General features: G+C 37.8%; 1 protein-coding gene across 1 annotated transcript in view; it reads right to left on the bottom strand.

Annotated features, from left to right (window-relative positions):
• The window catches only part of PXDNL (peroxidasin like), a 443,189-nt gene that overhangs the window by 169,998 nt on the left and 248,124 nt on the right, over positions 1-25,067 (bottom strand).

Genomic DNA, 25,067 nt, shown 5'->3' on the forward strand with positions numbered 1-25,067 from the left:
CGCCTAGGAGTGCTTCTTGGGCTCCAGCTGGGTATATATCACTACACTTGTTTCAAAGACCGTTAGAGTCCCTGTACTTGGGGGAATCAAGACCTATGCTTGTGAAACAACCACAGAACAAGACAGCATATCATATATTCTAATCTGTGGGATACAGCTCAGGTTTTAGTTAGTTAAAAGTGACACAGATCACGATGGAATAAGTTGTCAGGAAACATGTTAAAATAATCTTGATTTATGTCTTGAGGAACTCTTATAGAGAGAGGAACATGAGAAAGAGGCGAGTGATAGGAGAACAGCATAAATCATAGCAGGAGAAAACTAACCTCACTAAAGGATTTTATGTATTATGGATAGTAAAAAGAGATGACTGACAGGTTAGATAATATAGTACCTTGAGAACGAGAGAGGAGAGAATCTGGTTTCATCCCTGTAGGTGGCATGGAACAATTTTATATTAATGAGATAGAAAGTGGCTGTAGATAAATCTGACACAGATACAAAGAATAAACTAGATAGGATAAATAATAGTGGCAGAAAAACCTGTTAGGTAGGAATTGCAGGTGTCACATAATGAAAAGAGGCATGTGTGGAGGAAGAAGGAGTGGAGAGGAAGAAAAGAACTAAAGGCTAATATAAAAGTTGAAAGAGATGGGAAATAAACGATTACTCCAGGATTTTAGTGTGATAAATTTTTATAAACACAAAAGGAAAATTTGGAATAAGAAATTGGCTTGATCATTAGGAAAGCAGAAATATTGAACTAAGATTTGATTATTCTTATTTTGAGTGGATGAGAAGAAAAACAAGCAAAAATTTCATTGTTAATTTTAATTCTAAGATTTTAGGACAAACCAAGTAAGATATAAAAATCTAGACTGGATATGTAGCATGAAGACTAATATAAAAGTGATATCTAAGTCCAAGAGTAATCAAGAATTCTTTGAAGATATGGAGAAAAAGAATAAGAGAGAAGAGAAGGAGGAAGACGAAGAGAAATTGCTAACCGTATGGAAGAGCTTAAGCTAGAATGGCAGTATGCAGCTGGACTCTGAGTTCATTAAGAAATGCAGATCAAAAGATTCATAACAACAACAAAAAATGTAATAGTTGGAAAGTGCTGAAAGGGTCAATTCTCTCAAGGAGTAAACTGAGAGATCAAAGAGTACAAACTTCCAGTTATAAGATGAATGAGACCTAATGTACAGCATGGTGACTATAGTTAATAATAATGTATTTTATACTCAAAATTTGCTAAGATGTAAATCTCAAGTGGTCTCACCACAAAAAAAAGAAATGGTAAGAATGAGAGGTGATGGATATGTTAGTTTGATTGTGGTAATCATTTCACAATGTATACATATCAAAACATCACATTGTACACCCTTAAATATATACAATTTATATTTATCAAAAATAAATAAATAAAAATAAAATTTAAAGAAGAAATTAAAAGTCAGGATTCCTATCCTTACAATAAGAACAGGCTGAACAAGATGAAAATTAATTATTTTTTTTTTGATTCATCAGAGAACTGAGGTCTCAGGGCAAACCATCATCCTCAAATCTGAAAAGATAGTCACCTCCCGGGAGCTAAAGAACCTGAGACTTGCTTATCTAGAGCAGAAACCACAGGATGCCACAAGCTGATAAGAATATTAAGGTAGGAATTGTGACAAATTGCTAGAGGACAAGTATCAGCTGCAGTCATAAGGAGCCCCCATACTTTTGAAGACTTTTCCTCTAGAACCTCACTAGGCTCTCACAGGGAAGATCAAGGAGAATCTCAGAGAGCTCCCCCCATGGGCCTGGCAGAGGGAGGGAAAGAATAATCATTGTGTTATTTGCCCAAACTCTTCTCCCTTACAGATCGAAGTCCTAACCTTGGGCAGGAAATCACCAGAAAGCAACAGTGAAATCCCATTCATCTGCCCCTCTTAACCCAACTCCAGCCTCTGTTTCCCCTTGGAAAATAAATGAAAGAAAGAAAAGAAAGCATCAACCTAGAGGGGAGAGGGTTTCACAAACATAGACTAGGACTCTGCAGCTGGGGAAGGGATTAGGAGGCAATGACTCCACCCTGGAGGAAAGACAGACACACTCATGAAAGCCACACCATTGAGACGCACTCCACAGACCAAAATTTAGTTGAAAGACTAGAGGTTGTCCACCCATTACTCCCTACCTGTGTGCTAATATACCTCTAGTAACAATAATTATGGATTAAAGCTGGGAAGACTGCAAGAGACAGACGCTCTAAGGAGCAGCACAAGTGCCAAAGCAAAAGTGGAGGCAAAGACAAGGTTCATGGAGGAAACTGAAGACTCTCATGCCTGTAAGCCCAATAATCCTCAAACACTGCCCAACTCCTGGCCAGATTAACATAAATCCTCACACTAAAAGCCTACCTACCTCAGTATCTACTGCCCTACACAACATTTCTGGATTTCAACAAAAAATTTTGAGATATGTCAAAAATTGAGAAAAAACATAGTATGAAGAAACAAAAAAATCACCCAAACCAGACTCAAATATGACCAAGATGTTGGAATTTATTAGACAGAGAATTTAAAGTGACTACAACTAATATCTTAAAGACTCTAATGGAAAAAGTAAATAACTTGCAAGACTAGTTAGATAATCCATGAGAGATGCAAACTATAAAAAAATTGAAAGGAAATGCTAGAACTCAAAACACAATAACAAAAATAAAGAATTCCTTTGATATACTCATTAGTATAGTTGGTATATCTAAGGAAAAGTCAACAAAAGAAATAAGTCAATAGAAATTGCCCCAACTGAACTCAAAGAGAAAAAGAATAGTAATTTAAAAGAAAAAAAACAGAATATACAAGAGATGTGGAAAAATATCAAAAGTTGTAACATTCCATTCTGTAATTGGAATACTAAAGGGATAGAAAGAAAAATAGATAGAAGAAATATTTGAAGACATAACAGCTGCAAAGTGTCCAAAATTAGTGCCATATATTATGCAACAGATTCCAGCAGCTCAAAGGACACCAAGCAGGATAAAAACCATACACACACACACAAAAAACTCCACATCTAACCATGTTGTATTCAAATGGCAGAAAACCAAAGACAATGAGAAAACATTGAAGGAAGTAAGAGGAAGAAAGCCCCTTATCTTTAGAAGACTCCCACAAATACAAGAATTACATTGGACTTCTTGTCAGAAACCACGCAAGCAAGAAGAAAGTGAAGTGAAATATTTAAAATGCTAAAAGAGAAAAACCGGCAACCTAGAATTCTATACCTTGTGAAATTATCCTTCAAAAGTGAAGGAGAAATAAAGATTTTCTCAGACAAAAACTGAGGCCAAAAAAATAAAAAATAAAAACCCCCACAAAAACTGAGAAAGTTCTTCAAGTAGAAGGAAAATAATATAGGTCAGAAACTTGGATCTACATAAACAAACAATAACCTTCAGAAAAAGAATAAATGAAGGGAAAATATAATCTTTTACTCTTCTTATTCTTAATTTCTCTAAAACAATGAATAAAGAAGATATAATACAGCTTCAGAACAAACAAAGTTGATTGAAATTTGACTATATGCGTTGGGAATAAAATGAGACGGAAGCATCCATCCTAAAACACATTTAAAAGAAAAAGATAAGAAAAAGTATTTAGTAAAACTATGTAAAGGTATTGTTATTCTTTCCTCTTCTGGGTTCTCTGTTGTGACTACCATTAGGTGCAGTCTGTGTCAACAGTTATGAAATGAGTATGAGATGAATATAAATGAGAATGTTAATTCATCCAGTGGGGAGATAGGTAAGTGGAGTTCTGGCATCAAAGGACTCACTGAAAAATTTATACCACAGTGGAGTGGAGGGAACAAAAACAGATCACCAGAAAAGTCCCTTTTTCATAGGAAAAAAACACATTTATTTTTCTTCAATTGTAATTGGTATTACAGAAAATGTAATGAGTCTCTTCTCATTTAATAAAATAATTTTTCTTTGTGGGAAATACATGAATTTATTACCTTATTTTGTCTCATTATCTAGAGACAGACTTACCTACAGGAGTGGTATCTTTTTATGAGACCAACATTCACCATAAGCAAAATATAATTATTTTAATGATAATTTAAAACTTCATATATTTATAGAAATATATGTGCGTGTTCAGCAGTATGGGAGAAACACAGGATGAGCGGAGCAGAGTTAAACATCCATGACACGTCTAAACAAAAGCTAAGCACAAAATCGATCAACATATTAGGATTTATGAGTGATATGCATTTAAAAATGTTCTTATATATGATAAAAGAAAGTTATGAAGCATCTACAATATTTATCCATTTCTATTCTTTACTAGTTTTTCATAATAACAATTATAAAACTATATTTTAAAAATAAATTTTTCTCTTTATCAAGTTATGCATGTAATCAACATGGCCTAGTAGTCATGGCATACTGGGGAATAATTGACCAGTGGTGTAAAATCCTGAGTTCCAATTTTGGTCTGCCATTAACTTTCTTTGTGATTTTTGGGAAAATTGGTTAATTTATCCAGTTCTTAGTTTTATCAACTAAAAAGTAAAAGAAGGCAAAACACAAATGGAAGGGTTGAACTCGATGATGCTCAAAGTCCCTTCAGGATTGATATGCCACGCTTTTACGACAATGGAAGCTAATATTACTATTATATTACTATTAATATCCCAGGAATATTACTGCGCGCCGCATCCCCCACTACATCAGCAGTCATATGCTCCCTACCAAGCTTCCTTACTCATATTTTAAGGTGTATAAATGTGATCTTGACCACTTTGTATAGCAAGTCCCACAGGCCCAGAGGTGAGCCTGAGCAATGGAAGGAGACAAATTTTAAATTTGTAGATGATTGTATTAGACCAGGCTAGAATTTTTTTTTAATCTCTGAAAGAAATCAGAAAACTCTCTGATTTTCCAGAGATGAAAATAAGGGCTGAAAAAGGAAAATCTCCAAGAATGCTTGAAGAGAACGATGGAGAAAAAATGTTGGCTTCATATTAGAAATCCCACCCAGCTCAGACCCTGGGATAAAGAGTTTAAGCCTGTAACTGAGGTGGATAGGATCTTTTGCAGCAGGAAAGGGCATATGCACACTGAAATGCACATGTGGTGCCACCTCTAGAGACGGACCATTTCACAGGCATGTGAAATGCCTAGCTTCTTCATGACTCCCAAGTTATGACTAGAATTACATCATTTGATGTACGACCTGGTTTTAAATATAATCATATTATCATACATTCTTAAATGCCCTCCCTTATATGACATAAAATTGGTTAAATCCTCTGAAAAGCTATATTTTCTTATAATGAAAAGAAATAACTGCCAAGTGCTAAGCACAATGCAAGCATATCACAGACATATAATAAATATTAGCTATTATTAAAGTTCTTCTTGCTGAGAAGCATGTTGTAGAACTTGGAAATAATTTTTTTAAATGACTGACATGTTATGGATGATTGGATTGGCAGCCCATTTTTCTCTAAAAGAGCAATGCTTTTAAACTATTATACGAGCTTTTAAAAACCCTCCTTAAATCTCTTTCTCTGGACATTTTTTGGTGAGGAAGATGGGCCCTGAGCTAACATCTGTGCCAATCCTCCTCTATTTTGTATGTGGGACACCCCTGTAGCATGGCTTCATGAGCAGTGTGTAGGTCTGCTCCTGGGATATGAACCCACGAACCCTGCATTGCTGAAGTAGAGCACATAAACTCAATCACTATGCCATGGGCTGGCCCCTCTCTGGACTTTTTGAAAGGTCATCACAGTGCTCAACATTTAGGCAAATCTTCCTACTTAATACGGAGTCAAGGATATCATATAAATGTGTAACACTGGATTTTTCATTTTGGATGTGCAATATTTCTCACGATGCCACCATTAACTAACTGAAAAAATAAAACCACTAATATAAAATGTTTTCTTCAATTAATTCTTTCCTTGTCTTTCAAATGGTATCAGTTGAACAGTTTGGATGCATTAGTGAAATGCTACTCCTACTTTTGGTTTGTGCATAGTTACAGAATGGGAAATCATCAAATTCTATTATGTGGTCACTGTTTCTCTCCTGAAATAGAAACAGCACAATTTCATAGGAAATTGCTCTTGGGAGTTTTCCAGTCCAAGACCGCAATCTTGAAACTTTTGGAATCTTTGAAAAAGTTTAAGGTTAGAAATGCAAAATTTCCAAACCATCCCAGAAAACACTAAAATTGTTGAATTGTATACCTGCTTTATTGAAACAAGGGCATGCTGAATTGTTCTTGATAAAGCACAATCTCAGAGAACTGAAAGCCAAAAAGAAGGAAGAACAATTTTAAAGCAAACACCGCTTTTGTTTTTAAAAATTGCTAGTTGAGGGGGCCAGCCCCATGGCCTAGTTGTTAAGTTCAGTGCACTATGCTTCAGCAGCCCAGGTTCACGGGTTCTGATCTCGGGTATGGACCTACACTACTCGACAGCCATGCTTTGGCAGCAACACACATATAAAATAGAGGAAGACTGGCACAAATGTTAGCTAGGGCTAATCTTCCTCAACAAAATATAAATAAACAAAATTGCTAGTTGAGCTTATATGTCACCTTCATCCAAAATGTCTTTTAAGTCTCCACACAAATCACTTTTCCCACAACAGGAAAGGTATAGGAAAGGCATGCTCTGTGAGCCCAGTTTTTCTTTTTCTGTCTTTCCTACCCATGATTTTTAATGGTGATATGCCTTTTGTAAAAATTACATATTGATTTAAATGGATGAATTTTATGGTATGAAAATTATACTTCAATAAGGCTCTTTAAAAATGATATACTGCTTGATGAACATTCAAACAATATAGACAACTGCATTAAAAAAACTCTAAAATCCGCACCACCCAGTAATTGCCACCTGTAATATTTTTTGACTGCCCATTCTGCATCTTTCTATATATCTGTAATTCTGCACACTCAGAAATATATATCCAACTTAACATAACATCTCTTTTCACTCAACCACTTCAGTAAACAGTTCTAAATACAAAGCCCTTTTAACAAAAGGAAATGGAGATAGTGCTGTAAGGATGGGTCAGGTTTGAGCAATAGCCAGTCAAAGGCACAACCATAAAACCAACCATTTCTGACTTGGGGAAAGTTCCGGCAGCCTGTCCGTCCTCCTAGCAGAGTAGTGGGTGACTGCTAAACACCAGAAAGTGTCCACAGTCAGTGCTCACTTACATGGTGACAAGCAGAAAGGCAGACAGCCACGTTTCCTGGTCTACGTGCATGCTCACGCTGGATTTTGAGCCTGCCCACAGATTTGCCCTAAAAGCACAAACACTGATCATATACAGTTGTGGCAAATAAGAAATAAGAAAACCCAACCCAGATACTTTGCTGTGCGTAAACTGGCCTGCAATTCTGGGAGGGGGAAAAGATGTTACCAAAAACCCAGATATTTCTCCATCTAAAATTTTATTCCAAATATAGCTTTTCCCCTCACCAAAATAAAAGCGTCAATAAAATATAAACGTCGTCCCCATTTTACTATAATCTGTCCTCAGAACCTTCCCAGTGGCACGTACTGGACACACGAGTCCTAGACGGGCACGGCCATGTGGACGACCTCCTGGCCAGGCTGGTGAGCGCGGCTGACCGCGGCCGGGACTGTGAGTTAACAGTGCCACCTGCGGGACGGAAGGGGCATAACAACGCCTCAGAAAAACCGTTCGGTTTAACAATATAACTGAATCTTAAGAGGTTTTTAAAATTTTGTGTGAGACAGCCTATGGGGTCAATGCCCACGTTAATGTTCAACCTGTTAAGCCAATAGCGTCTAAAGTTTTATGTGACAGGTGGTAGCTAAGCATACATCTCGAAGGTAGGTGAGGAAAAATGTCCCAACAGTTAAGGAAAATTTCCATTTCTGGGATAAACACTAAGGATATTTATTTTCATGCATTTCCATCCTACCTCCTCCTGCCTCTATTTCTGGCACTAAACAGTTATACTTCCTGTCACTCAAGCTCCGCATTTCCAGACACACAATTTATCCTTCTGATTACATTCTTTCCCGATATATGATTGAATGTTAACTGTGCTTGCTTTGAATTGCCATTGAAAGATAATGCTACTGATAATGATTACCATACAGCCTCATCAACCGCTTTGACCACCACTATCTGTCTTTGCTGATGACATTCCAATTTATCCTGCCAGGTCAGACCTGCATTGCCAGCTGCCTTCTAGACACCTCCCCCTGGCTGTCTGGTAGGCACCTCTAAGGCAGCACGGGGTCAGGACTCCGTCCCGTGGGTTCCTCATCCAGGAAATGACGTCACAACTCAGCTGATCCAGCGCCTCTTTCCACCCCCCGGCCCACTCAGGCTCGGTTGCTATAGCTTCCACCTTCTTCATGTAGCTCCCTCCTCCATCCCCAATGCATCATTCTGATTCTTTTTTTTAAACTAATTTATTTACCTGCCTTTCATTTTGGATGCATGCAGCACATTTATTAAATAGCTACCAGAAAAATCTTTCTAAAGTATGAATCTGATTAAATCACCCCCACTCCTGCCTGCTCTGAGGGAGCTGTGTAAGTTCCCTAACCTGCGAGTCTGCAGCCTGAGCACCTGTGCTCACAGTCCCCTCACATTTCCGCCTGCTTGGTACGCTCTCCTCATCTGCCTCCCACCCTCACATTCCAGTCTGTACCCGGTGAGCAGTCACTCCTTCAAGATTGTCACCTGAATGATGATAAGATCGAAACCTTCTGTGGCATTTAATGTTTGCCAGGACTCATCTATCCGCCTTACATAAATTACCCTATTTAATCTTTACAAAACTCTGTGAGGTATCATTACCCCCAGGAGGTATTATGGGCCAGGGCTCAGGACGGTTGTCAAGCGACCACTACTTTTCTGCATGTAAATACTTAAAGTGAGAGGCGGGTAATAGTGGTAGTTAGTAGCAAACACAGGTCCCTCATGATCCTCACAACCTAGAAGTAGTAGAGAGAACCATGCACAGGAGTGTGACGGAATTGTGCAGAGTGGGCACACAGTGGGAACCTGGAGGGGAGACACAGAAGTTACTTCTCCTTGGCTTTGAAGAGAGAGGGAGTCAGGAAAGGAATGCAGAAAAGGAAGCATGTCTAGAGGTTAGGAGTACGGATCTGGATCCAGACTCCTGGCTCCTCCTCTCACTAGCTGTTTGATCTTGGCCAGGTAGCTTAAGCTCTCTATGCCCCAGTTTCCTTATCTCTGTGATCTAGTGGTTGCGTGCAAGATGATTTGGAAAAGGGGGAGATGAGGAGACTTGCAATATTACAACCATGAATGGATCAAAATATTAATAAAAAAAGGTCACTTGACTCATCCTTATTTACTGTTGCCCTGGGACTGAAAATGACAGATCATCCCCTCTCCTTGCAGCTGAGAAAATGACTTGAGGAGGCAGAAAATGGGAGGAAACAAGCTCTGCCAGCTAGTGTCAAAAAGATGTAAATAACTTCACTGAAAGATATAACAAAAGGTGAAGGCAAAAAGGATGTCACCATAGTACTATTTGAGATAGCAAAATTTTAAAATATACAAACATCCAACAATAAAATAAATGTTTAAAAGTAATTAGACGAGATTCGTATAGTTGCTAGCATACAGCCATGCAGCTGTGCTATCAGATGATTAACACGATTGTGGTCGGCAGAATAATGGCCGCCCAAAGACATCCATGCACTAATCCTCAGAACCTGTGAATATGCCTCCTTATGTGGCAAAAAGGACTTAGCAGACGTGATCAAAGCTAAGGACGTTGGCATGGGACATTATCCTGAATGATCTGGGTGGGACAAATCTAATCACACAAGTCCTTAAAAATGGAAAAGGAAGGCAAAAGAGTCCATCAAGGAGAGGTGACAAAAGAAGAAGGAGCGGAGATTCAGAGTATGAGAAGGACTCATTCCACCATTGCTGGTTGTGAAGATGGAGGAAGGGAGCCGCAAGCCGGGGAATGCAGGTGACCTCTCGAAGTCGAGACCAGCCCTCAGCTTACAGTCCTACACCCAAAAGGAATTGAATTCTGCCAAGAACCCAAATAGGCAGGAAACAGATGCTCCCCTGGAACCTCTAGAAAAGAGACCCAGCCCTGTCAACACCTTCATTTTAGCCAGGGGAGATCGGACCAAAATTCTGACCCATGTAACCATAAAGAAATTAATGTCTGTGGTTTAAGCTGTTCAGTTTGTCGTGAATTATCATGGCAGCATTAGGAAACAAATACAGCTGTAAATATTATGAACGTTAAGTTCAAAAAGAGCGGCCAAAACAGAAAACTGCATCTACACGTTAACCTCACTGGCATCCTGGTGGTATGTGCCCACATGCACAAGCAGGACTGGAAATCGTTCTCCAGAGTGTAGGAATATGGGAATTTTTACTGCCTTCTTTACATGTCACCAGGCGTCACTCTTCTTCTTTGTCTCACTCGCCGTCTCTCTTGCCACTGATCTAGCTGGGCTTTTGCCCTGCGTTTGCACCTGGAATAACTCGCCAAGAGTTTGCAGTCCAATGCTCAGTTTGCATCCTTCTCCTACTGGACTTCTCAAGAGCATTGAATGTGCTTTATCAATCCTTAAGACCTAAAAGTGTTTGCTGGGCTTCCGGAACATCTCTCTAGGTCCTCCTGATTCACTAGACATTTCTAAGCCTCTTCAATTTCCTTCTCATCTCCCGATTTCCAGATGTCTGAGTGATTTAGGAATCAAGCACCAGCTCTTCTATCCCTGCCCCCTGCCCCCAGTTCATCTCAGCCACCTGGTGAATTTAAATCTTATCCATACAATGAAGACTCTTAAATATTGATCTCCAATCTGGACCTCTATCTTGAACTCCAAGCACATATACCCAGCTGCCTACCCTCCCCTTCCCCTTGAACGAATAACAGGCACCTCCAGTCTAACATGTCCAAACAAATTCCTGCTTTTCCCCAGCCACTGCTCCTGCCTTTGTCCACATGCCAGTAAGTGAAAACTCTTCTTCTAGGCCGGGGTTTCCAACTTACTGACATTTGGGGCTGGCTAAGTCTTTGTTGTGGAGGGCTGTACTATGTGTTGTAGGCTGGTCAGCAGCATGCCAGGCCGCTACCCACTAGATTTCTGTAGCATAACCCCTACTCCAACGGGACAATCAAAAATGCCTCCAGACATTGCCAAATGCCCCCTAGGGGAAGCAAAAGTCCAAAATCCCCTATTAAGAACCACTTATCCCTGCCAATTTTGGAGACATTCTTCTCTCCCTCTTTCCCTCACCTCATAAATCCAATTCATCAGGAAATCCTATCTGCTTTATCTGCAACATATAGCCAGAATAGAAATACTTCTCTCCCCTACCTCTACCACCCTGGCTTCTAGGCTTCTTCCCTTCTCCCTATCAAATAGTTCAAAGAAGGCAAAGTGATCCTTTCAAACATAAATTGGGACCAGCCAGGTGGTGCAGCAGTTAAGTTCACTTTTCACGCACTCTGCTTTGGCAGCCTGGGGTTTGCAGGTTCAGATCCTGGGCATGGACCTATACATCATTCATCAAGCCCTGCTGTGGCAGCGTCTCACACACAAAATAGAGGATGCTTGGCACAGATGTTAGCTCAGCAACAACCTTCCTCAAGCAAAAGAGGAAGATTGGCAACGGGTGTTGGCACAGTCTTCCTCACCAAGAAAAACAAAAACAAAAACAAACAAAAAATGTAAAATCGAATCTATCACTCTTCAGCTCAACATTTGCAGTATCTTTCTGTCTCACTCTGACTAAAGCCAAAGTTGCTGCAACACCTGCACCAACTACCCACCACTGGATAGATCTCTCTGCTGCCCTCCACTCACCCGTGCACTTCAGCCTAGCCAGGTCCCTGCTGTTCCTTAAACATAATGCACCTAGTTAGTTCCTACCTCAGGGCCTTTGCACTTACTCTCTGCTTGGGCTGCTCTATCCGCAGATGGTTCCCTCCCTCCCTTTGGGTCTCTGTTCAAATTCCCCTCACCACCCTATCTAAACCCACAGCTCAGCCTCTCACCCTTTCACAGTAGTACTACCACCATCTCCCTGCTGTTCCATACACTGACTTGTTTCTTTGTTTTTTCTCTCCTCGCTGGAAAGTGAACCTCCTGAGGCTAGTACTTTCTGTTTTATTTACTGATTGGCTTCCAGTGTCTACACAATGCCTAGCACAAAGTAGATGCTCAACAAATATTTTGAATGTGCACATGAATGAATGAATGAATGAACGAATTGTAGTCATAGGGAAGACCAACCCAGGAAGGGTACAGCCTGTGACTTGTAAAATAGTAAAGCAATCTCTGAACTGACACCAACAAGAAATGAGTTGCTAAAACTGCCCAGCCCACAGGCAGAACCATCCCCTCAACACACGTGCCAAGAAAGGGTTTAACCAGAGCCCATAGAGGGCTACCAATTTGCTTAACCAAGGAGCCGAACCGCTGAGAGGAGTGCTCACTGTCTCTGCCCTTGTAGACCACATACGACTGTGTGCGTCAAAGTCTCCACTTTCTCCAAGGAGTGTTTGTTAGCTTGCTTGTTTTCATCTGTCTTGTTCTTCCTGTCCAGTGTGTGCTGAAGGAGGACAGGTAACCTGTCTGCCAGCCTTCAGCCCCTGGGGGTCACCTCTGGAACAGACGTGGAAAATAGCATGGGACAGAGATCTCAGACCTCCAGCTGGCAGCAGGAAGTGAATGGGACTCAGGGGCTTTTCCCTGGGGGAAGGCAGGTGCACTCAATAGCACGTAAGGTGGGAAGACAAGGCTCTTTCTGGAGGAGGAGACGCTGTGAAGTGGGTTTTCTGTTCCTTAAATCAGAACACACCCCTAACTGATACAGATTATCCAGCAGGAAGGAGTTTAGTCAGTTAAAGAAGATAGGGATGAGATTGCAGGAATGGGGAAGAGCATCTCAGAGGCTTAGAGGTGAGAGAAGAGAAGGACGCATTCCGAGAGTAGATGGTGATTGTCATCATGTACCTCAGTGGATGGCATACAATTTCAAGTACAGAAAAGCTTCACTGCCAAGCTCCAGTCGTAAAGTTATGGTCAAGAATTTCTTCCGCTGTCACCATCCACATTCAGTTGAAGATGTCCTCATAAGTAACAACACACCCCAAATGCTGCTTAAAGTATACTTGCTCTTGACTAAATTTTCCTACCACCATCTGCAAATCTTTGCCATAGATTTGTGTGCAGATCAAGGCGCTATGGTAATTGAGGCCACAGGTCTCGTCTGTCTAAGCGCAGGACAGATAAGTCAGCCTAGTGGCCCTATTGATGAAGGAAAGGACTACTTCTCTTAAAGAGATGACCATAGCGGTGCCACGAGCAAGGCTGGCTCCAGCAACATGTTTGATTACTACTACTTGAAAATTAATCAGTATTAAAAAAGTAAAAGATTACTAAAATATCAAAACTTGTTATTTTTCATAGTATTATATAGTGATTATCTCATGAAGATCCAAAACTCAGAATCAAAAGACTTTAGTTTTTACTTTACCACTTGCTAACTGTGCAGCAATGCGCAAGACATTTAACTTCAAACTCTCCAAGACTCTGTTTCTTCTTCTTTTTTTTTCTGCTTTTTCTCCCCAAATCCCCCAATTACATAGTTGTATATTTTAGCTGTGGGTCCTTCTAGTTATGGCATGTGGGACGCTGCCTCAACATGGCCTAATGAGCAGTGCCATGTCCACGCCCAGGATCCGAACCAGCGAAACCCTGGGCAGCAGAAGTGGAGTACACGAACTTAACCACTCAGCCACAGGGCCAGCCCCATTTCTTCTTTTTTAACCTATATGATAGCATATTTACCTCACAGTTACTGGAGAATTAAATGCCATAATGAGTGCAAAAACACTGTGGTGACAGTGAAGCCTGATAGAAGCGTGTGGCGTTATTATCATTGTTGCTGCCTGAGCAGGAGTGGAGGGTGGTGTTTTGGTTTTTTGGTTTTTGAGATTTTTTGTTAACTTCTCCTTTGGTAAGTCATTGGATTATGAGTTCCCTTTTTTTGCTTAAGCCAGTTCAAATTGAGTTTCTGTCCCTTAGAAAATAATGCATACTCAATGACATACATAAAGGGAGGAAATAGAACAGTAGCTAAAGGGGAACATTGGCTCACGAATGGGCTTTCTTTGTGAGAAAAACTTGAGCATATACTTAAAGGAAAGAGCTCATGAAGTAGGGAAGATAGAAAGCAAAGGAGAAATGGGAAGGGTCAGAGAAGAGTGTGTGATGTACAGAGGAGTGATGCTGCCTAGAATATTAGTTGATAAAGGCATAGTGCTTGTAAAACAACCCACTTCTTCTTTTCAATAAACATAACTGCATGTATTTTTTTAAGTTTTTGGATTCTTCTTTCTTGATAAGACATCATGAATTTTATGATATCTGATTTTCAAAGATGTATGCTGGCCACACACGAGTCCTCGCTATAATGCTAACATTGCAGCAAGCACAACAGAACAACAGCTTTCATGCAATTAATCAGCAATGACTACAAGTATGAGAAAGCTGTTCAGAGACACAGGTGCTCTGAGGTGAAGGAAAACAAGTTAAGGAGATACATTTTCCTGATTTCTTGTTCTTCAGTACCTGAATGCAAATATTTATAATAATCCATTTAAAACTCAAATCTAATGTGTTTATTTGACTGGTACCATAAAAGCTGGTGCAGTTTCTATGTCAGACAAAGGCAGATTTTAGATAATTGCGTTCTTAAACTATTTGTAATGGTTGTTAGGAGAGGGTTGTAGACAGAAAAGGAAACATCAATCCCAGATAAGACTTGATAGCATCTCTAGGATATGGGATACTGTTAAGGTGGAGATAATGATTCTTAACCTTGACTGCACATCAAAATCTCCCAGGGAACTTTAAAAAGAAACCGCCAGTACCAGCACCCTCCTACGGAGATTCTGATTTATTGCGAGGATGTGCAGACAGTGCTATATTTATACGCTCACTGGGTGATTCTAGCATGCTGCCAGCCTGGATATCCCCTGGTTTGAGAACACTACTGAGCACATTGCCAGGCAGATGCAAGTTTTAACTTCAGAACACTAATCCGTAACCTGTCCTCTTACAACATAAGTTAGAAAAAGAAATTCGATCGAAAACCCAAACACAGATTAACTGGCAAAAATTGTTGTTTACGGAATGACTTCAAAACATACTCAGACCCATAAATCCTATTCTCCTCTCCAGACATTTTAACAACTGCGGTGCTTGAAGTCTGACACGAGACCCTTCCTGCCTGTGAGCCCAGCCAGTCAGAAGCACCTGTGTGCAAGCACAGAGCGATAGAGGAGAAAAGAAACACTCAGTCCCACCCCCACTGCCCTGCTTCTCAGTGTGAGTGTCTGAGCCTTTTCCTAGGAATCCTTGGAGAGCCCCAAAGGATATCGGAGAACTTCTCTGTTCTTAACACCCACTTCCTATTGAAGAACAAACTTGGACATTTTCAAAGTCAGGATTATTCTTTATGTCTTATAGATTTTATCTAGAATTGTACAAAAGACGGAAAGACCCTCAAAGCCTTCCTTTCATGCAGTTCCCAAAAAGAGGATTCGCCAGAGTAAGACCCATGTTGGAGTATGTCAGTGAGGAATAAGGATGACACTGGGGAACAGACTGGAAAAGCCAGGCCACTTTCCGCCTGATAGGCAGCCAATCCTGTCCCTAGAGTGAGGTGCTCTGGAGTGTTAACAACAGAGAAAATTGTATTACTATTTTCTCATCAAATGTATTTTAAACCTTGTCACAAAGCCAGTTGGAAAGACAAAATTAAATAATGCAACAACAGAACTATTCCTACAAAGGTGCCTAAAATTGAATTTTAATGATGCTCACGAACTAGGATCAAATTGCCATCCTTTGTAACTGCGCACAAGCCCTCTAGATCCTCAGGTCCCAGGAAAATTCCCCCACTTGCTCTACCCGAGATACATACGACATTGTTACTAGCTGAAGATGAGCTTTGATTTTACCCAAACTATTTAGGTGACTAATATCTTTTGCTTGGATATAATTCTACCAAAAATAACCCATTTCATTATGTCTGGTCTGAATACATTTATGGTATGTTTGGTGATGGAAGTTCCGACACAGTGATCTATAGATTCAATGTAATTCCAGTCGGAATCTCAGAGGGTTTCTTTTTGGTGTGTGTGGGGGGAGATTAGAAATGAACAAGCTAATTCTAAAATATATATATGGGAATGCAAACAATTTTTTAAAAGAAAATCAAAATTGGAGGCATTTTACTATCTGACTTCAACTTAGTGTAAGCCAGTATAAGAACTCATAGATTTAGCAAACAAAAATGGGAATGAAGGTAAGTTCATGAAACCATCTGGTGAATAATAATGAGATACTTATTTGTCTTTGTTCTTCTTAATCAGCTTTATTGAAGTTAATTTACATATTATAACAATTCACCGATTTGAAGTATACAAATAAATTAGTTGTGATAAATGTATGCCTCATTTAACCAGCATTGGAAATATGATAGAGAACATTTCCATGACCTCACAAAGTACTCTCCACATCCTTTGCAGCCAACCCTACTCCTAGCCCACCCCTGGTCCCAAGGAACCATTGATATGCTTTCTGTCACTGTAGTTGTGCATTTCCTTGAATGTGCTACAATGTAAACAGACAGTATAGAGTCTTGCCTGTCTGGCTCCTTTCACTTAGCATGTGCATTTGAAATTCATCCACCATACTATGGCATCAGTGCTTTGTTCCCGGGTACTGCTCAGGGCTGTCCCATTGTAAGAATATACTATAATTTGTTTATCCATTCACCAGCTGATGGACATTTGGGTTGTTCCTAGTCCAAGGCTATTATAATGAAAGTGCTATAATCATTCAAGTCTTTGTGTAGAAATATGTTTCATTGCTTCAGGGTAAATACTTAAAAGTGAAATTGCAGTGTCCCACTCTTAATGTTTAACTTTAAACAAAACTACCAAACCGTGTTTCAAAGTGGCTATCTTGTTTTGCACTCTCAGCAGTAACGTGTGAGAGAGTTCCAGTTGCTCCAAACACTGGGTCTTTTCAGTTTCTTTAATTTTAAAAGAGCCATTTAATTTAGCCATTCTAAAAGTTACATATTGGTATCCTGTGGTGGTTTTAATTTGCATTTCCCTAATGACTAATGATGATGAACACATTTTCATGTGCTTATTTCCTTTCATTCTTGCCTCGTTCCCAACTTAAACAGTAAAGTACTCAGTTTTTCACCATTAAGTATGAAGTTAGGCAAGGGCTAATTTGCTGAGAGTTTTTAATTATGAATGGGTGTTAAATTTTGCCAAATACTTTTTCTGCATATATTGAGATAATCATCTGGTTTTTCTTCTTTAATCTATTAATATGGTAAAATATATTTTGGTTTTCAAATGTTAAACCAATCTGTATTCCTAAAATTAAACCTACTGTGCATGATTTATTTATTATCCCTTTCAAATCATTGCTGGACTTCATTTTCTAATGTTTGGTTAATGAATTTTGCATCTTTATTAATGAGGGATACAGGTCTGTTATTTTCTTTTCTTGTAATGCTTTTGTCTGATTTTGGTGTCATAAAATGATTACAACTCATAAAATGTGTTGGGAAGTATTCCTCCTTTATTTTCTGAAAGAATTTATATAGAACTGGATTTATTTCTTCCTTAAATGTTTGTAAGAATTCACCACTGAACACATCTGGACATGGAATTTTTTTAATTGGAAATATTTTAATGACAAGTATAATTTCTTTAATATGCATATGTATACACACACATATATACAGTTATGCAGATTATTTCTTTGTTCTTAAGTGAACTTTGTAAGTTGTATCTTTCAAAAATATTTTTTATTTCATTAAGTTGCCAAATTTATTGGCAGAAAATTATTCATGATACTCCCTTATTATCCATTGAGCGTTTCTGTAGTATCTGTGCTGATGCACCCCCATTCTTGATATTGGTAAATTGTGTCTTCTTCCTTTTTTCTGATAGTTTGGCTTGAGGTCTATCAATACTATTGCTCTTAAAGAATCAGATCCTCATGTACTGACTTCTCTCTATTGTGGTTCTGTTTTTAATTTTTTTCAATTTCTTTTATTTTAATTCATCTTTATTTTCGTCTTTCTGCTTACTTTGAATGTAGTTTTCGCTTTTTGTCTAGATTCTTAAGATAGAAACTTGGATCATTGATTTGAGATCTTTATTTTTTCAAATATAAATATTTAATTTTATAAATTTCAATCTAGCCACTATGTTAGTTACATCCTCAAAATTTCAATATATCATCATTTCATTTTTATTCTGTTCGAAATATTTCCTAACTTTTCTTATGATTTCTTCTTTGAATTACCTAGTAGTTCTAAATATTTGAAAATTTATATGATATGTTTCTAGTATTATTTTCTAGTTTAAATCTGTTTTGATCAGAAAGGGTATTTTGTATGATTTCAATCTTCTTAAATTTATTGAGACTTACTTTGAAGCCCAGAATATGCTCTATTTGGTAAATGTTCCTTGTGCACTTGAAAACACTGTGTGTTCTTCTGGCTTAAGGTGGAATGCACTATCAATATCAATTAGGTCAAGTTGGTTGATACTGTTATTCTAGTCTTCTATATACCAGCTGATTTTCCAGTTGTTCTATGAATTATTGACAGAGGAGTGTTGAATTTGCTTATTTCTTCTTTCAGTTCTATCAGGTTTTTGTTTCTTTATTTTATGACTTTGGTGTATTGTGCTGGCCAGTAATTTTTGATTGAATGAGGAGAAGCATGAGTGTTGGGTGGTTGGGTGCTGGATTTTGTTGTATTCTTTTGAAGAACATTGGACTTTATTCTGGCACACAGTTATGTTACCTGGGATCAGTTTGATTCTCTCAGCTTTGCTTTAATCTGTACTACAGCAGGTCTAGGGCAGTCTTCATAAAAGGACTCATTTAGACCCTCTATTAACGTGAAACCTTTCTGAGGACTCTATCCAATGCTATGTAGCATGAAGTTCTTCCACATTGACTGGTAGCAGTACAAACTCTTCCCAGCTCTCCAGAGGTTCTTTTCTGCCCACAGGTACTTTCTTCTCAGACATGTGCAGATCAGCATCCAGCCAAACTTTAGGGGAAGCTTCTGCAGGTCCCCAGGGCTCTCTCTGAGCATCATCCTGCTCTCAGGTACCTCACACCACCAATTTTCACCACAGTAGGCTCCCCAAACTCAAATCTCTGTCTCCTCAACTCAGCAAGCCTGCTGGTCTCTGGTTGTGCAAGACCTCCCTGTGCTGCAGCCTGGAAACTGCCTCCAGACAGTAAACTATGACATTCGTAGAAATCACTTCATGCGTCTCTTCTCTCAGGGACCACAGCCCTTTGATGCCTGTTGTCCAATGCCTGAAGACTGTTGTTTCATATGCTTTGTCTGTTTTTCTAGTATTTTCAAAGCAGAATGTAAATCTGCTCTCTCTTATTCCATCATAGTCAAAAACAGAAATTTGTCTCTGTTTAGAAATCAGTGAAACACTCCCAGATGTTATATAGTCATGCATCACTTAATGATGAGGATGTGTTCTGAGAAATGTGTTAGATGATTTGTCATTGTGCAAACATCACGGAGTGTACTTACACAAACCGATAGCCTGCTATACACCTAGGCTATATGGTACTAATCTTATGGAACCACAATTATATATGCAGTCCATAATTGACCACAATGTTGTTATGCAGTGCATGACTGTACATCACAGATGCTTTTCGTACTGAGAATAAGTTAGTAGTCATCATGATGGAAGGATTTTTAAATAAAGTCCCAAATGAAGTATCTTTACCACCATAATGATGTATATTTTGGGCTGTAATTTATCTTGAGAAAGGAAGTGAAAAAAAAGGCATCCCTGACATTCAGAAGCTGGCCTGGCACTCACGGGTAGGCCGTGGTATTCTCCTACTGAACATAATCTCACAGAATTCAAGCTTAGACAAGGTTACCCTGAGACCTTGATAAAATGGGACAAAACAAGGCTATTTCATAATTTTTTTTAAGCACAGACAAATACAAGGTTACTGTGCCACCCACAAATACTAAACACCCTCTTCTTTTGGCCAAATTGAGTGAACGCTATGTCCTTACCAAGTACAGCTTTATCCTCATTCTATTCTCTCCTCACTGTATATAAGATTTATTAAGATACACAGTCATAGACTTGTGCACTCTTTCTGACATCCAATTTAAAGCAAATATTTGCTTTCTTATCCCCCTTGAAATCACCCACCCAAAGTCCAAGCTCTATAAAATGTTCTTTCTAACATCTTTTTATTGATACTCCCTGTGACTCCCCATGGCATGTGTTCTCCTTCACTGCAAAGAGCGATAAACTCAACTTGTGTAACTATAGGTGTATTCCTGGTAGTCTCTAGATGAACGGCATTGACAATCTGGATAAACCCAAAATTGATCTAATGTAGGACTTTCATACAATGAGTAAGCAAAAGAAGTTTTACCCATATATTCTTCTGTTCCAGTCAGAATTTTGGGGTTTTCAAAGTATCTGTAAATCCAAAAGTATCATGCTAGTTATTTCATTCCTTGTAACTTTAGATTCTTAAATAATATTAACTAGGCCCCTGGAAAAAGTAAGATTATTTAATAAAGCCTTTGAAATATTAACTGTATAATTCAGGATATTAACATGTTTAGAAAGATTATGTTTTTTAGTATCTACAGCCATTTATGGCTTATATTAAGAAATTAAATTAGAAGGTCCTTTAAAATAAGCTAGATAGATCAAGAAAGGTCAAAGAAATTTAGTTAGTGGTACTTTGTATCACTGGCTAAATTTAATTTTGTATTAAAAAATACACTATTTAGATCTAGCTGTTTCTTTAAAGAAGTTGTGCAGAAAGTAATTACTGAAATAATAATTACAAACTAACAAGTATGGTAACAAGGACAATAGGTATTATTATTTCAGGATCTACTTTTGCCAAGCATTTCATATATGTTATCCCTAGATCTGAGCGTCAGCTTGACAAATCACTATTAGAATCCTCATTTAAAAAACAAAAAAGGAAAGTAAGGTTTAGAATTTTAAAGTAAAGTGCCCAAGATCAAATTGCTAGTAAGTGCTACATGTTTTCAGTCAGATCAAACTTAGCTCAGTCTGATTTCTCATAACTTTGGCCTCTCAGCAATGCTGCTCTGCCTCTTCCCACGACTGCCGCAGATGAAGCAACAAGACATTTATATTTAAGTTATGGAGCAATACACAACAGTTTAACACAAGTATTAAAGCCTGCTGTTATCTAATAAAGATTCTCCAGATGAAATATACTATTTAGAAATAAGTAAACATCTAAAGAAAGGGAAAAGTAAGAAATATAAAGTTATGCATTAAAAAGGAAATGCAGGTTAAAAAAAGAATGACTAAAATGGATCATACGACTTCTAGTTCAATGGTCATGTGAAAAACATGACTAGAAGAGATTATTTTGACAAAACAGATATTTGGTGCCTATTAAGGAGGCAAAGATGAAGAAAATTTCATTGGCAAAGAAAAATATAATCAATGAAAATGTGTTCATTGTATCGGTCAGATAAAAACAGAAATTTTAGATGAAGAAGAGTAATTGGAAGCAGGATGACTGAGTAATAATGTAAGAAATATTAAACTGTGCTTTCTAGGAGCACACTAGCTACTCTTGTTCTGAAAGGTGGAAACACTAAAGTCCTGTGTGTCATTGGTAGAGAAAAACATGTACTTTGGCAATACCATCCTCCCTAACCAGTGGTATTTTGCTATATATAAAAGACAGAAAATTATACCCAAGAAAACAGTCTTTACATTTAGCAAAATTCACTGTATCCTCACAAGTTTGTTCTTTTTAATATACGCTCTCCTAATATGTCATCATTCTATCTTCCTACATTAAAATTCAATAGTTATAATTCTGACGGAGATAATTACTCCTGCCTACACCATCTACTGGCCTGACATCATCAATAGAAGAACAAATTATTCTATAGAAATAACTATGCCTCATTAATGCTTAAAACAACATTTGTTTTAGTCTATGACTTTGTTGTGTTTAATCACAAAATTTCTCTTTATGTAGCCAACATGTAGAAAATAATATAATGTAACATAAAGAGAACACTCATCCTTGAAGCCGTATGTGGTTTGACACTATTTTGCACAGTAGATCTCCAGGTTTTATTCATCTGAAACTTTGTACCCTTTGATTAATACCTCTCCATTTCCCTCTTCCCGCAGCCCCTGGCAAGCACTGCTCTACTCTGTGCTTCTATGAGTATGACTATTTCAGATTCATCTTATAAGTAGTATCATGTAGCATTTGTCCTTCTGTGTCTGGCTTATTTCATTTAGCATAATGTCCTCCAAATTCATCCACGTCATCGCAAATCACAGGATTTCCTTCTTTTTAAGCCAAAATAAGTAAACTATGTGTATATATCACATTTTCTTTATCCACACATCTCAGTCACAGATAGACTGCTTCCATGTCTTGGCTATGTGAACAATGCTGCAATGAACCAGGATTGCAGGTATCTCTTTGAGATCCTGATTTCAATTCCTCTGGATATATTCTCAGAAGTGGATCATACGGTTGTTCAAGTTTTAATTTTTGGAGGAACTTCCATGCCTTTTCCAAAGTGTCTGCACCAGTTTACATCCCACCAGCAGTGCACAAGGGGCTCCCTTTCCTCTACACCCTCACCAACACTTATCTTTTTTTTTTTTTTAACAATACCCATCCTAACTGGTATGAGGGGTGGCTTCTCATCGTGGTTTTAGTCTGTATTTCTTGATGATTAGTGATGTAGAGCACGTTTTCATATACCTGTTGGCCATTTGTATGTCTTCTTCGGAAAAATATTTATTCAGTTCTTTCACCCATTTTTTTACTTGGGTGATTTGGTTGTTGAACTGTAGGAGTTCCATATATAATTTGGATTTATCAGATATGTGTTTGCAAATATTTTCTCCAATTCCATAGGTTGACTTTTCATTTTGTTGATGGTTTCCTCTGCTGTGCAGAAGCTTTCTAATTTGATGCAGCTCTAAGTGTCTATTTTTGCTTTTGTTGCCTGTGCTTTTGGTGTCATATCCAAAAAATCATTACCAAGACCAATGTCAAGATTTCCTCTGTTTTGTTCTAGTAGTTTTATAATTTTAGGACTTCAGACTGTATTTTATACTTAAAAATTTGCTCAGAGGGTAAATCTTATCTCAAGTGTTCTTATCAATAATAATAATAACAGTAATAAACAAAGAGGATGAGAGGGAACTCTTGGAGGTGATGGATATGTTTATGGCATAGATTGTGGTGATGGTTATCAAGTTGCATACACTAAATATGCACAGGCTTTTGTTTGTTAATTATGCCTCAATAAAGTGGTTTTAAAAAAGTATGTAGTTTGTCAAATTATCAATTAACAAAAAGGTCATAAAAAGAATTAAGCTAATAAATCCTTCCTCAATATCCTTCTTCACTTCTCATTCCCACTTTTTTGGATCAAAAACTGTCTTTAAAAACTATAGGAAAATCAAAAAGTATATTTTTACACTAATTGTTAACAATCACGTCAGTAGCAGAATTGGCATCACAATGCCCTACTGTTTTTGAGGCTGTGCAAGCATCTATCATGTATCTCTGGCTTCCTCAAAAGGAAATTTAATCCAAAAAGGATTATGTACAGTAAGAATCAATAAAAGAAAGGCAACATAAATATATCTTAAGGAAAAATTATCTTAGGCATCTCAACTTCTGCTTTAGTTTTGCCAGGATATACTGAAACAAAATTGGCTTTAAGAGCTATGATTAAAATTATGAAAAATTCCAAGGATTAGAGATTACATTTTTGGATACTGAAAATCCTCTTTGAATAGTGATTCACAAGAGCCCAGAATCATGCTTTAAAAATAGAAAGCAGAAATGCCTGTTTCCATGGCTATAAACATTAACATTACTCAATATTAGTAAGGCCAGTAATTATTATCAGACTATAAAGTACTTACCGATGAGAACTGTTTGCATTTTAAATGAGAATGAGAACTTTTAATATGCTAATTTTTTATAAACCATCTGTAAATATATTTGATGAAAAACACATGACAGCGATAAGGGTTTTGTTTGCTGTTGTTATTAAAGAATTTATAATTAATTGTTTTTTGTGATGATTCTGCAATATGGTAAAAATTACCTAAGATATTACACAACTTAAAATAATACAGGAAAACGATGAAGGAGCACACTTTGTCACAGGGTTGGCTCATTAGTCATGTAAAAAAATTAATAAGGGGAAAAGTAGACAGAGGCAATGAAGATTTTTTAAAACATATTTGATTGACCGATCATATTTTGATACTATAACCTAACAATTTGGCCTTCCAGGAAATAAAGAAATCCAGATTTTTGGATTGTTATAGATGCGTATTTGTCATAAAAATAATTGCAAATAGTTTTTTTGAAATTAAGAAGCCGCATTGAAGATAGAAAGTTGGGAGTTAAAGGCTTCTGGTATTTAAGAGTTCTATTAATTAAAAATCAAAGAGCATTCTACAGATCTGAACTTAAAAATACCCCATAGCTTGTCATCAATAGGAGAAAGTCTCTTCAAATATCTAATTAATATTATATCACAGACACTAATAATTGAGAGAAATCTCTGAATAAAACATCAAATTGTAGTTTGGGAGCAGTGTAACTACATAACATGACTTTTTCATATTAGGAACTCATATCTCACATGGAAATTCTGACAAGGGAATCTAAGGTTTATGGGATTCAAGCTTATTTTGAAACCAGCAGTAAGGTGTCAAATGCTGTAAAATGCACTAAGGTAGAAATCAGGAGGTCTAGGTTATAATAATAATGCCACAGACTTTTAATCTTAGGCAAGTCACTTAATTAACATGAGATTTGGTTTTATCATTTGTAAAATGAGAGATTAGATTTCATGTTCTGGGAGTTGCTACATCAGTTAAATGTCT

Source organism: Equus quagga, chromosome 16 (genome assembly GCF_021613505.1).
Source record: "Equus quagga isolate Etosha38 chromosome 16, UCLA_HA_Equagga_1.0, whole genome shotgun sequence".
In the NCBI taxonomy this organism is placed as follows: Eukaryota; Metazoa; Chordata; class Mammalia; order Perissodactyla; family Equidae; genus Equus; species Equus quagga.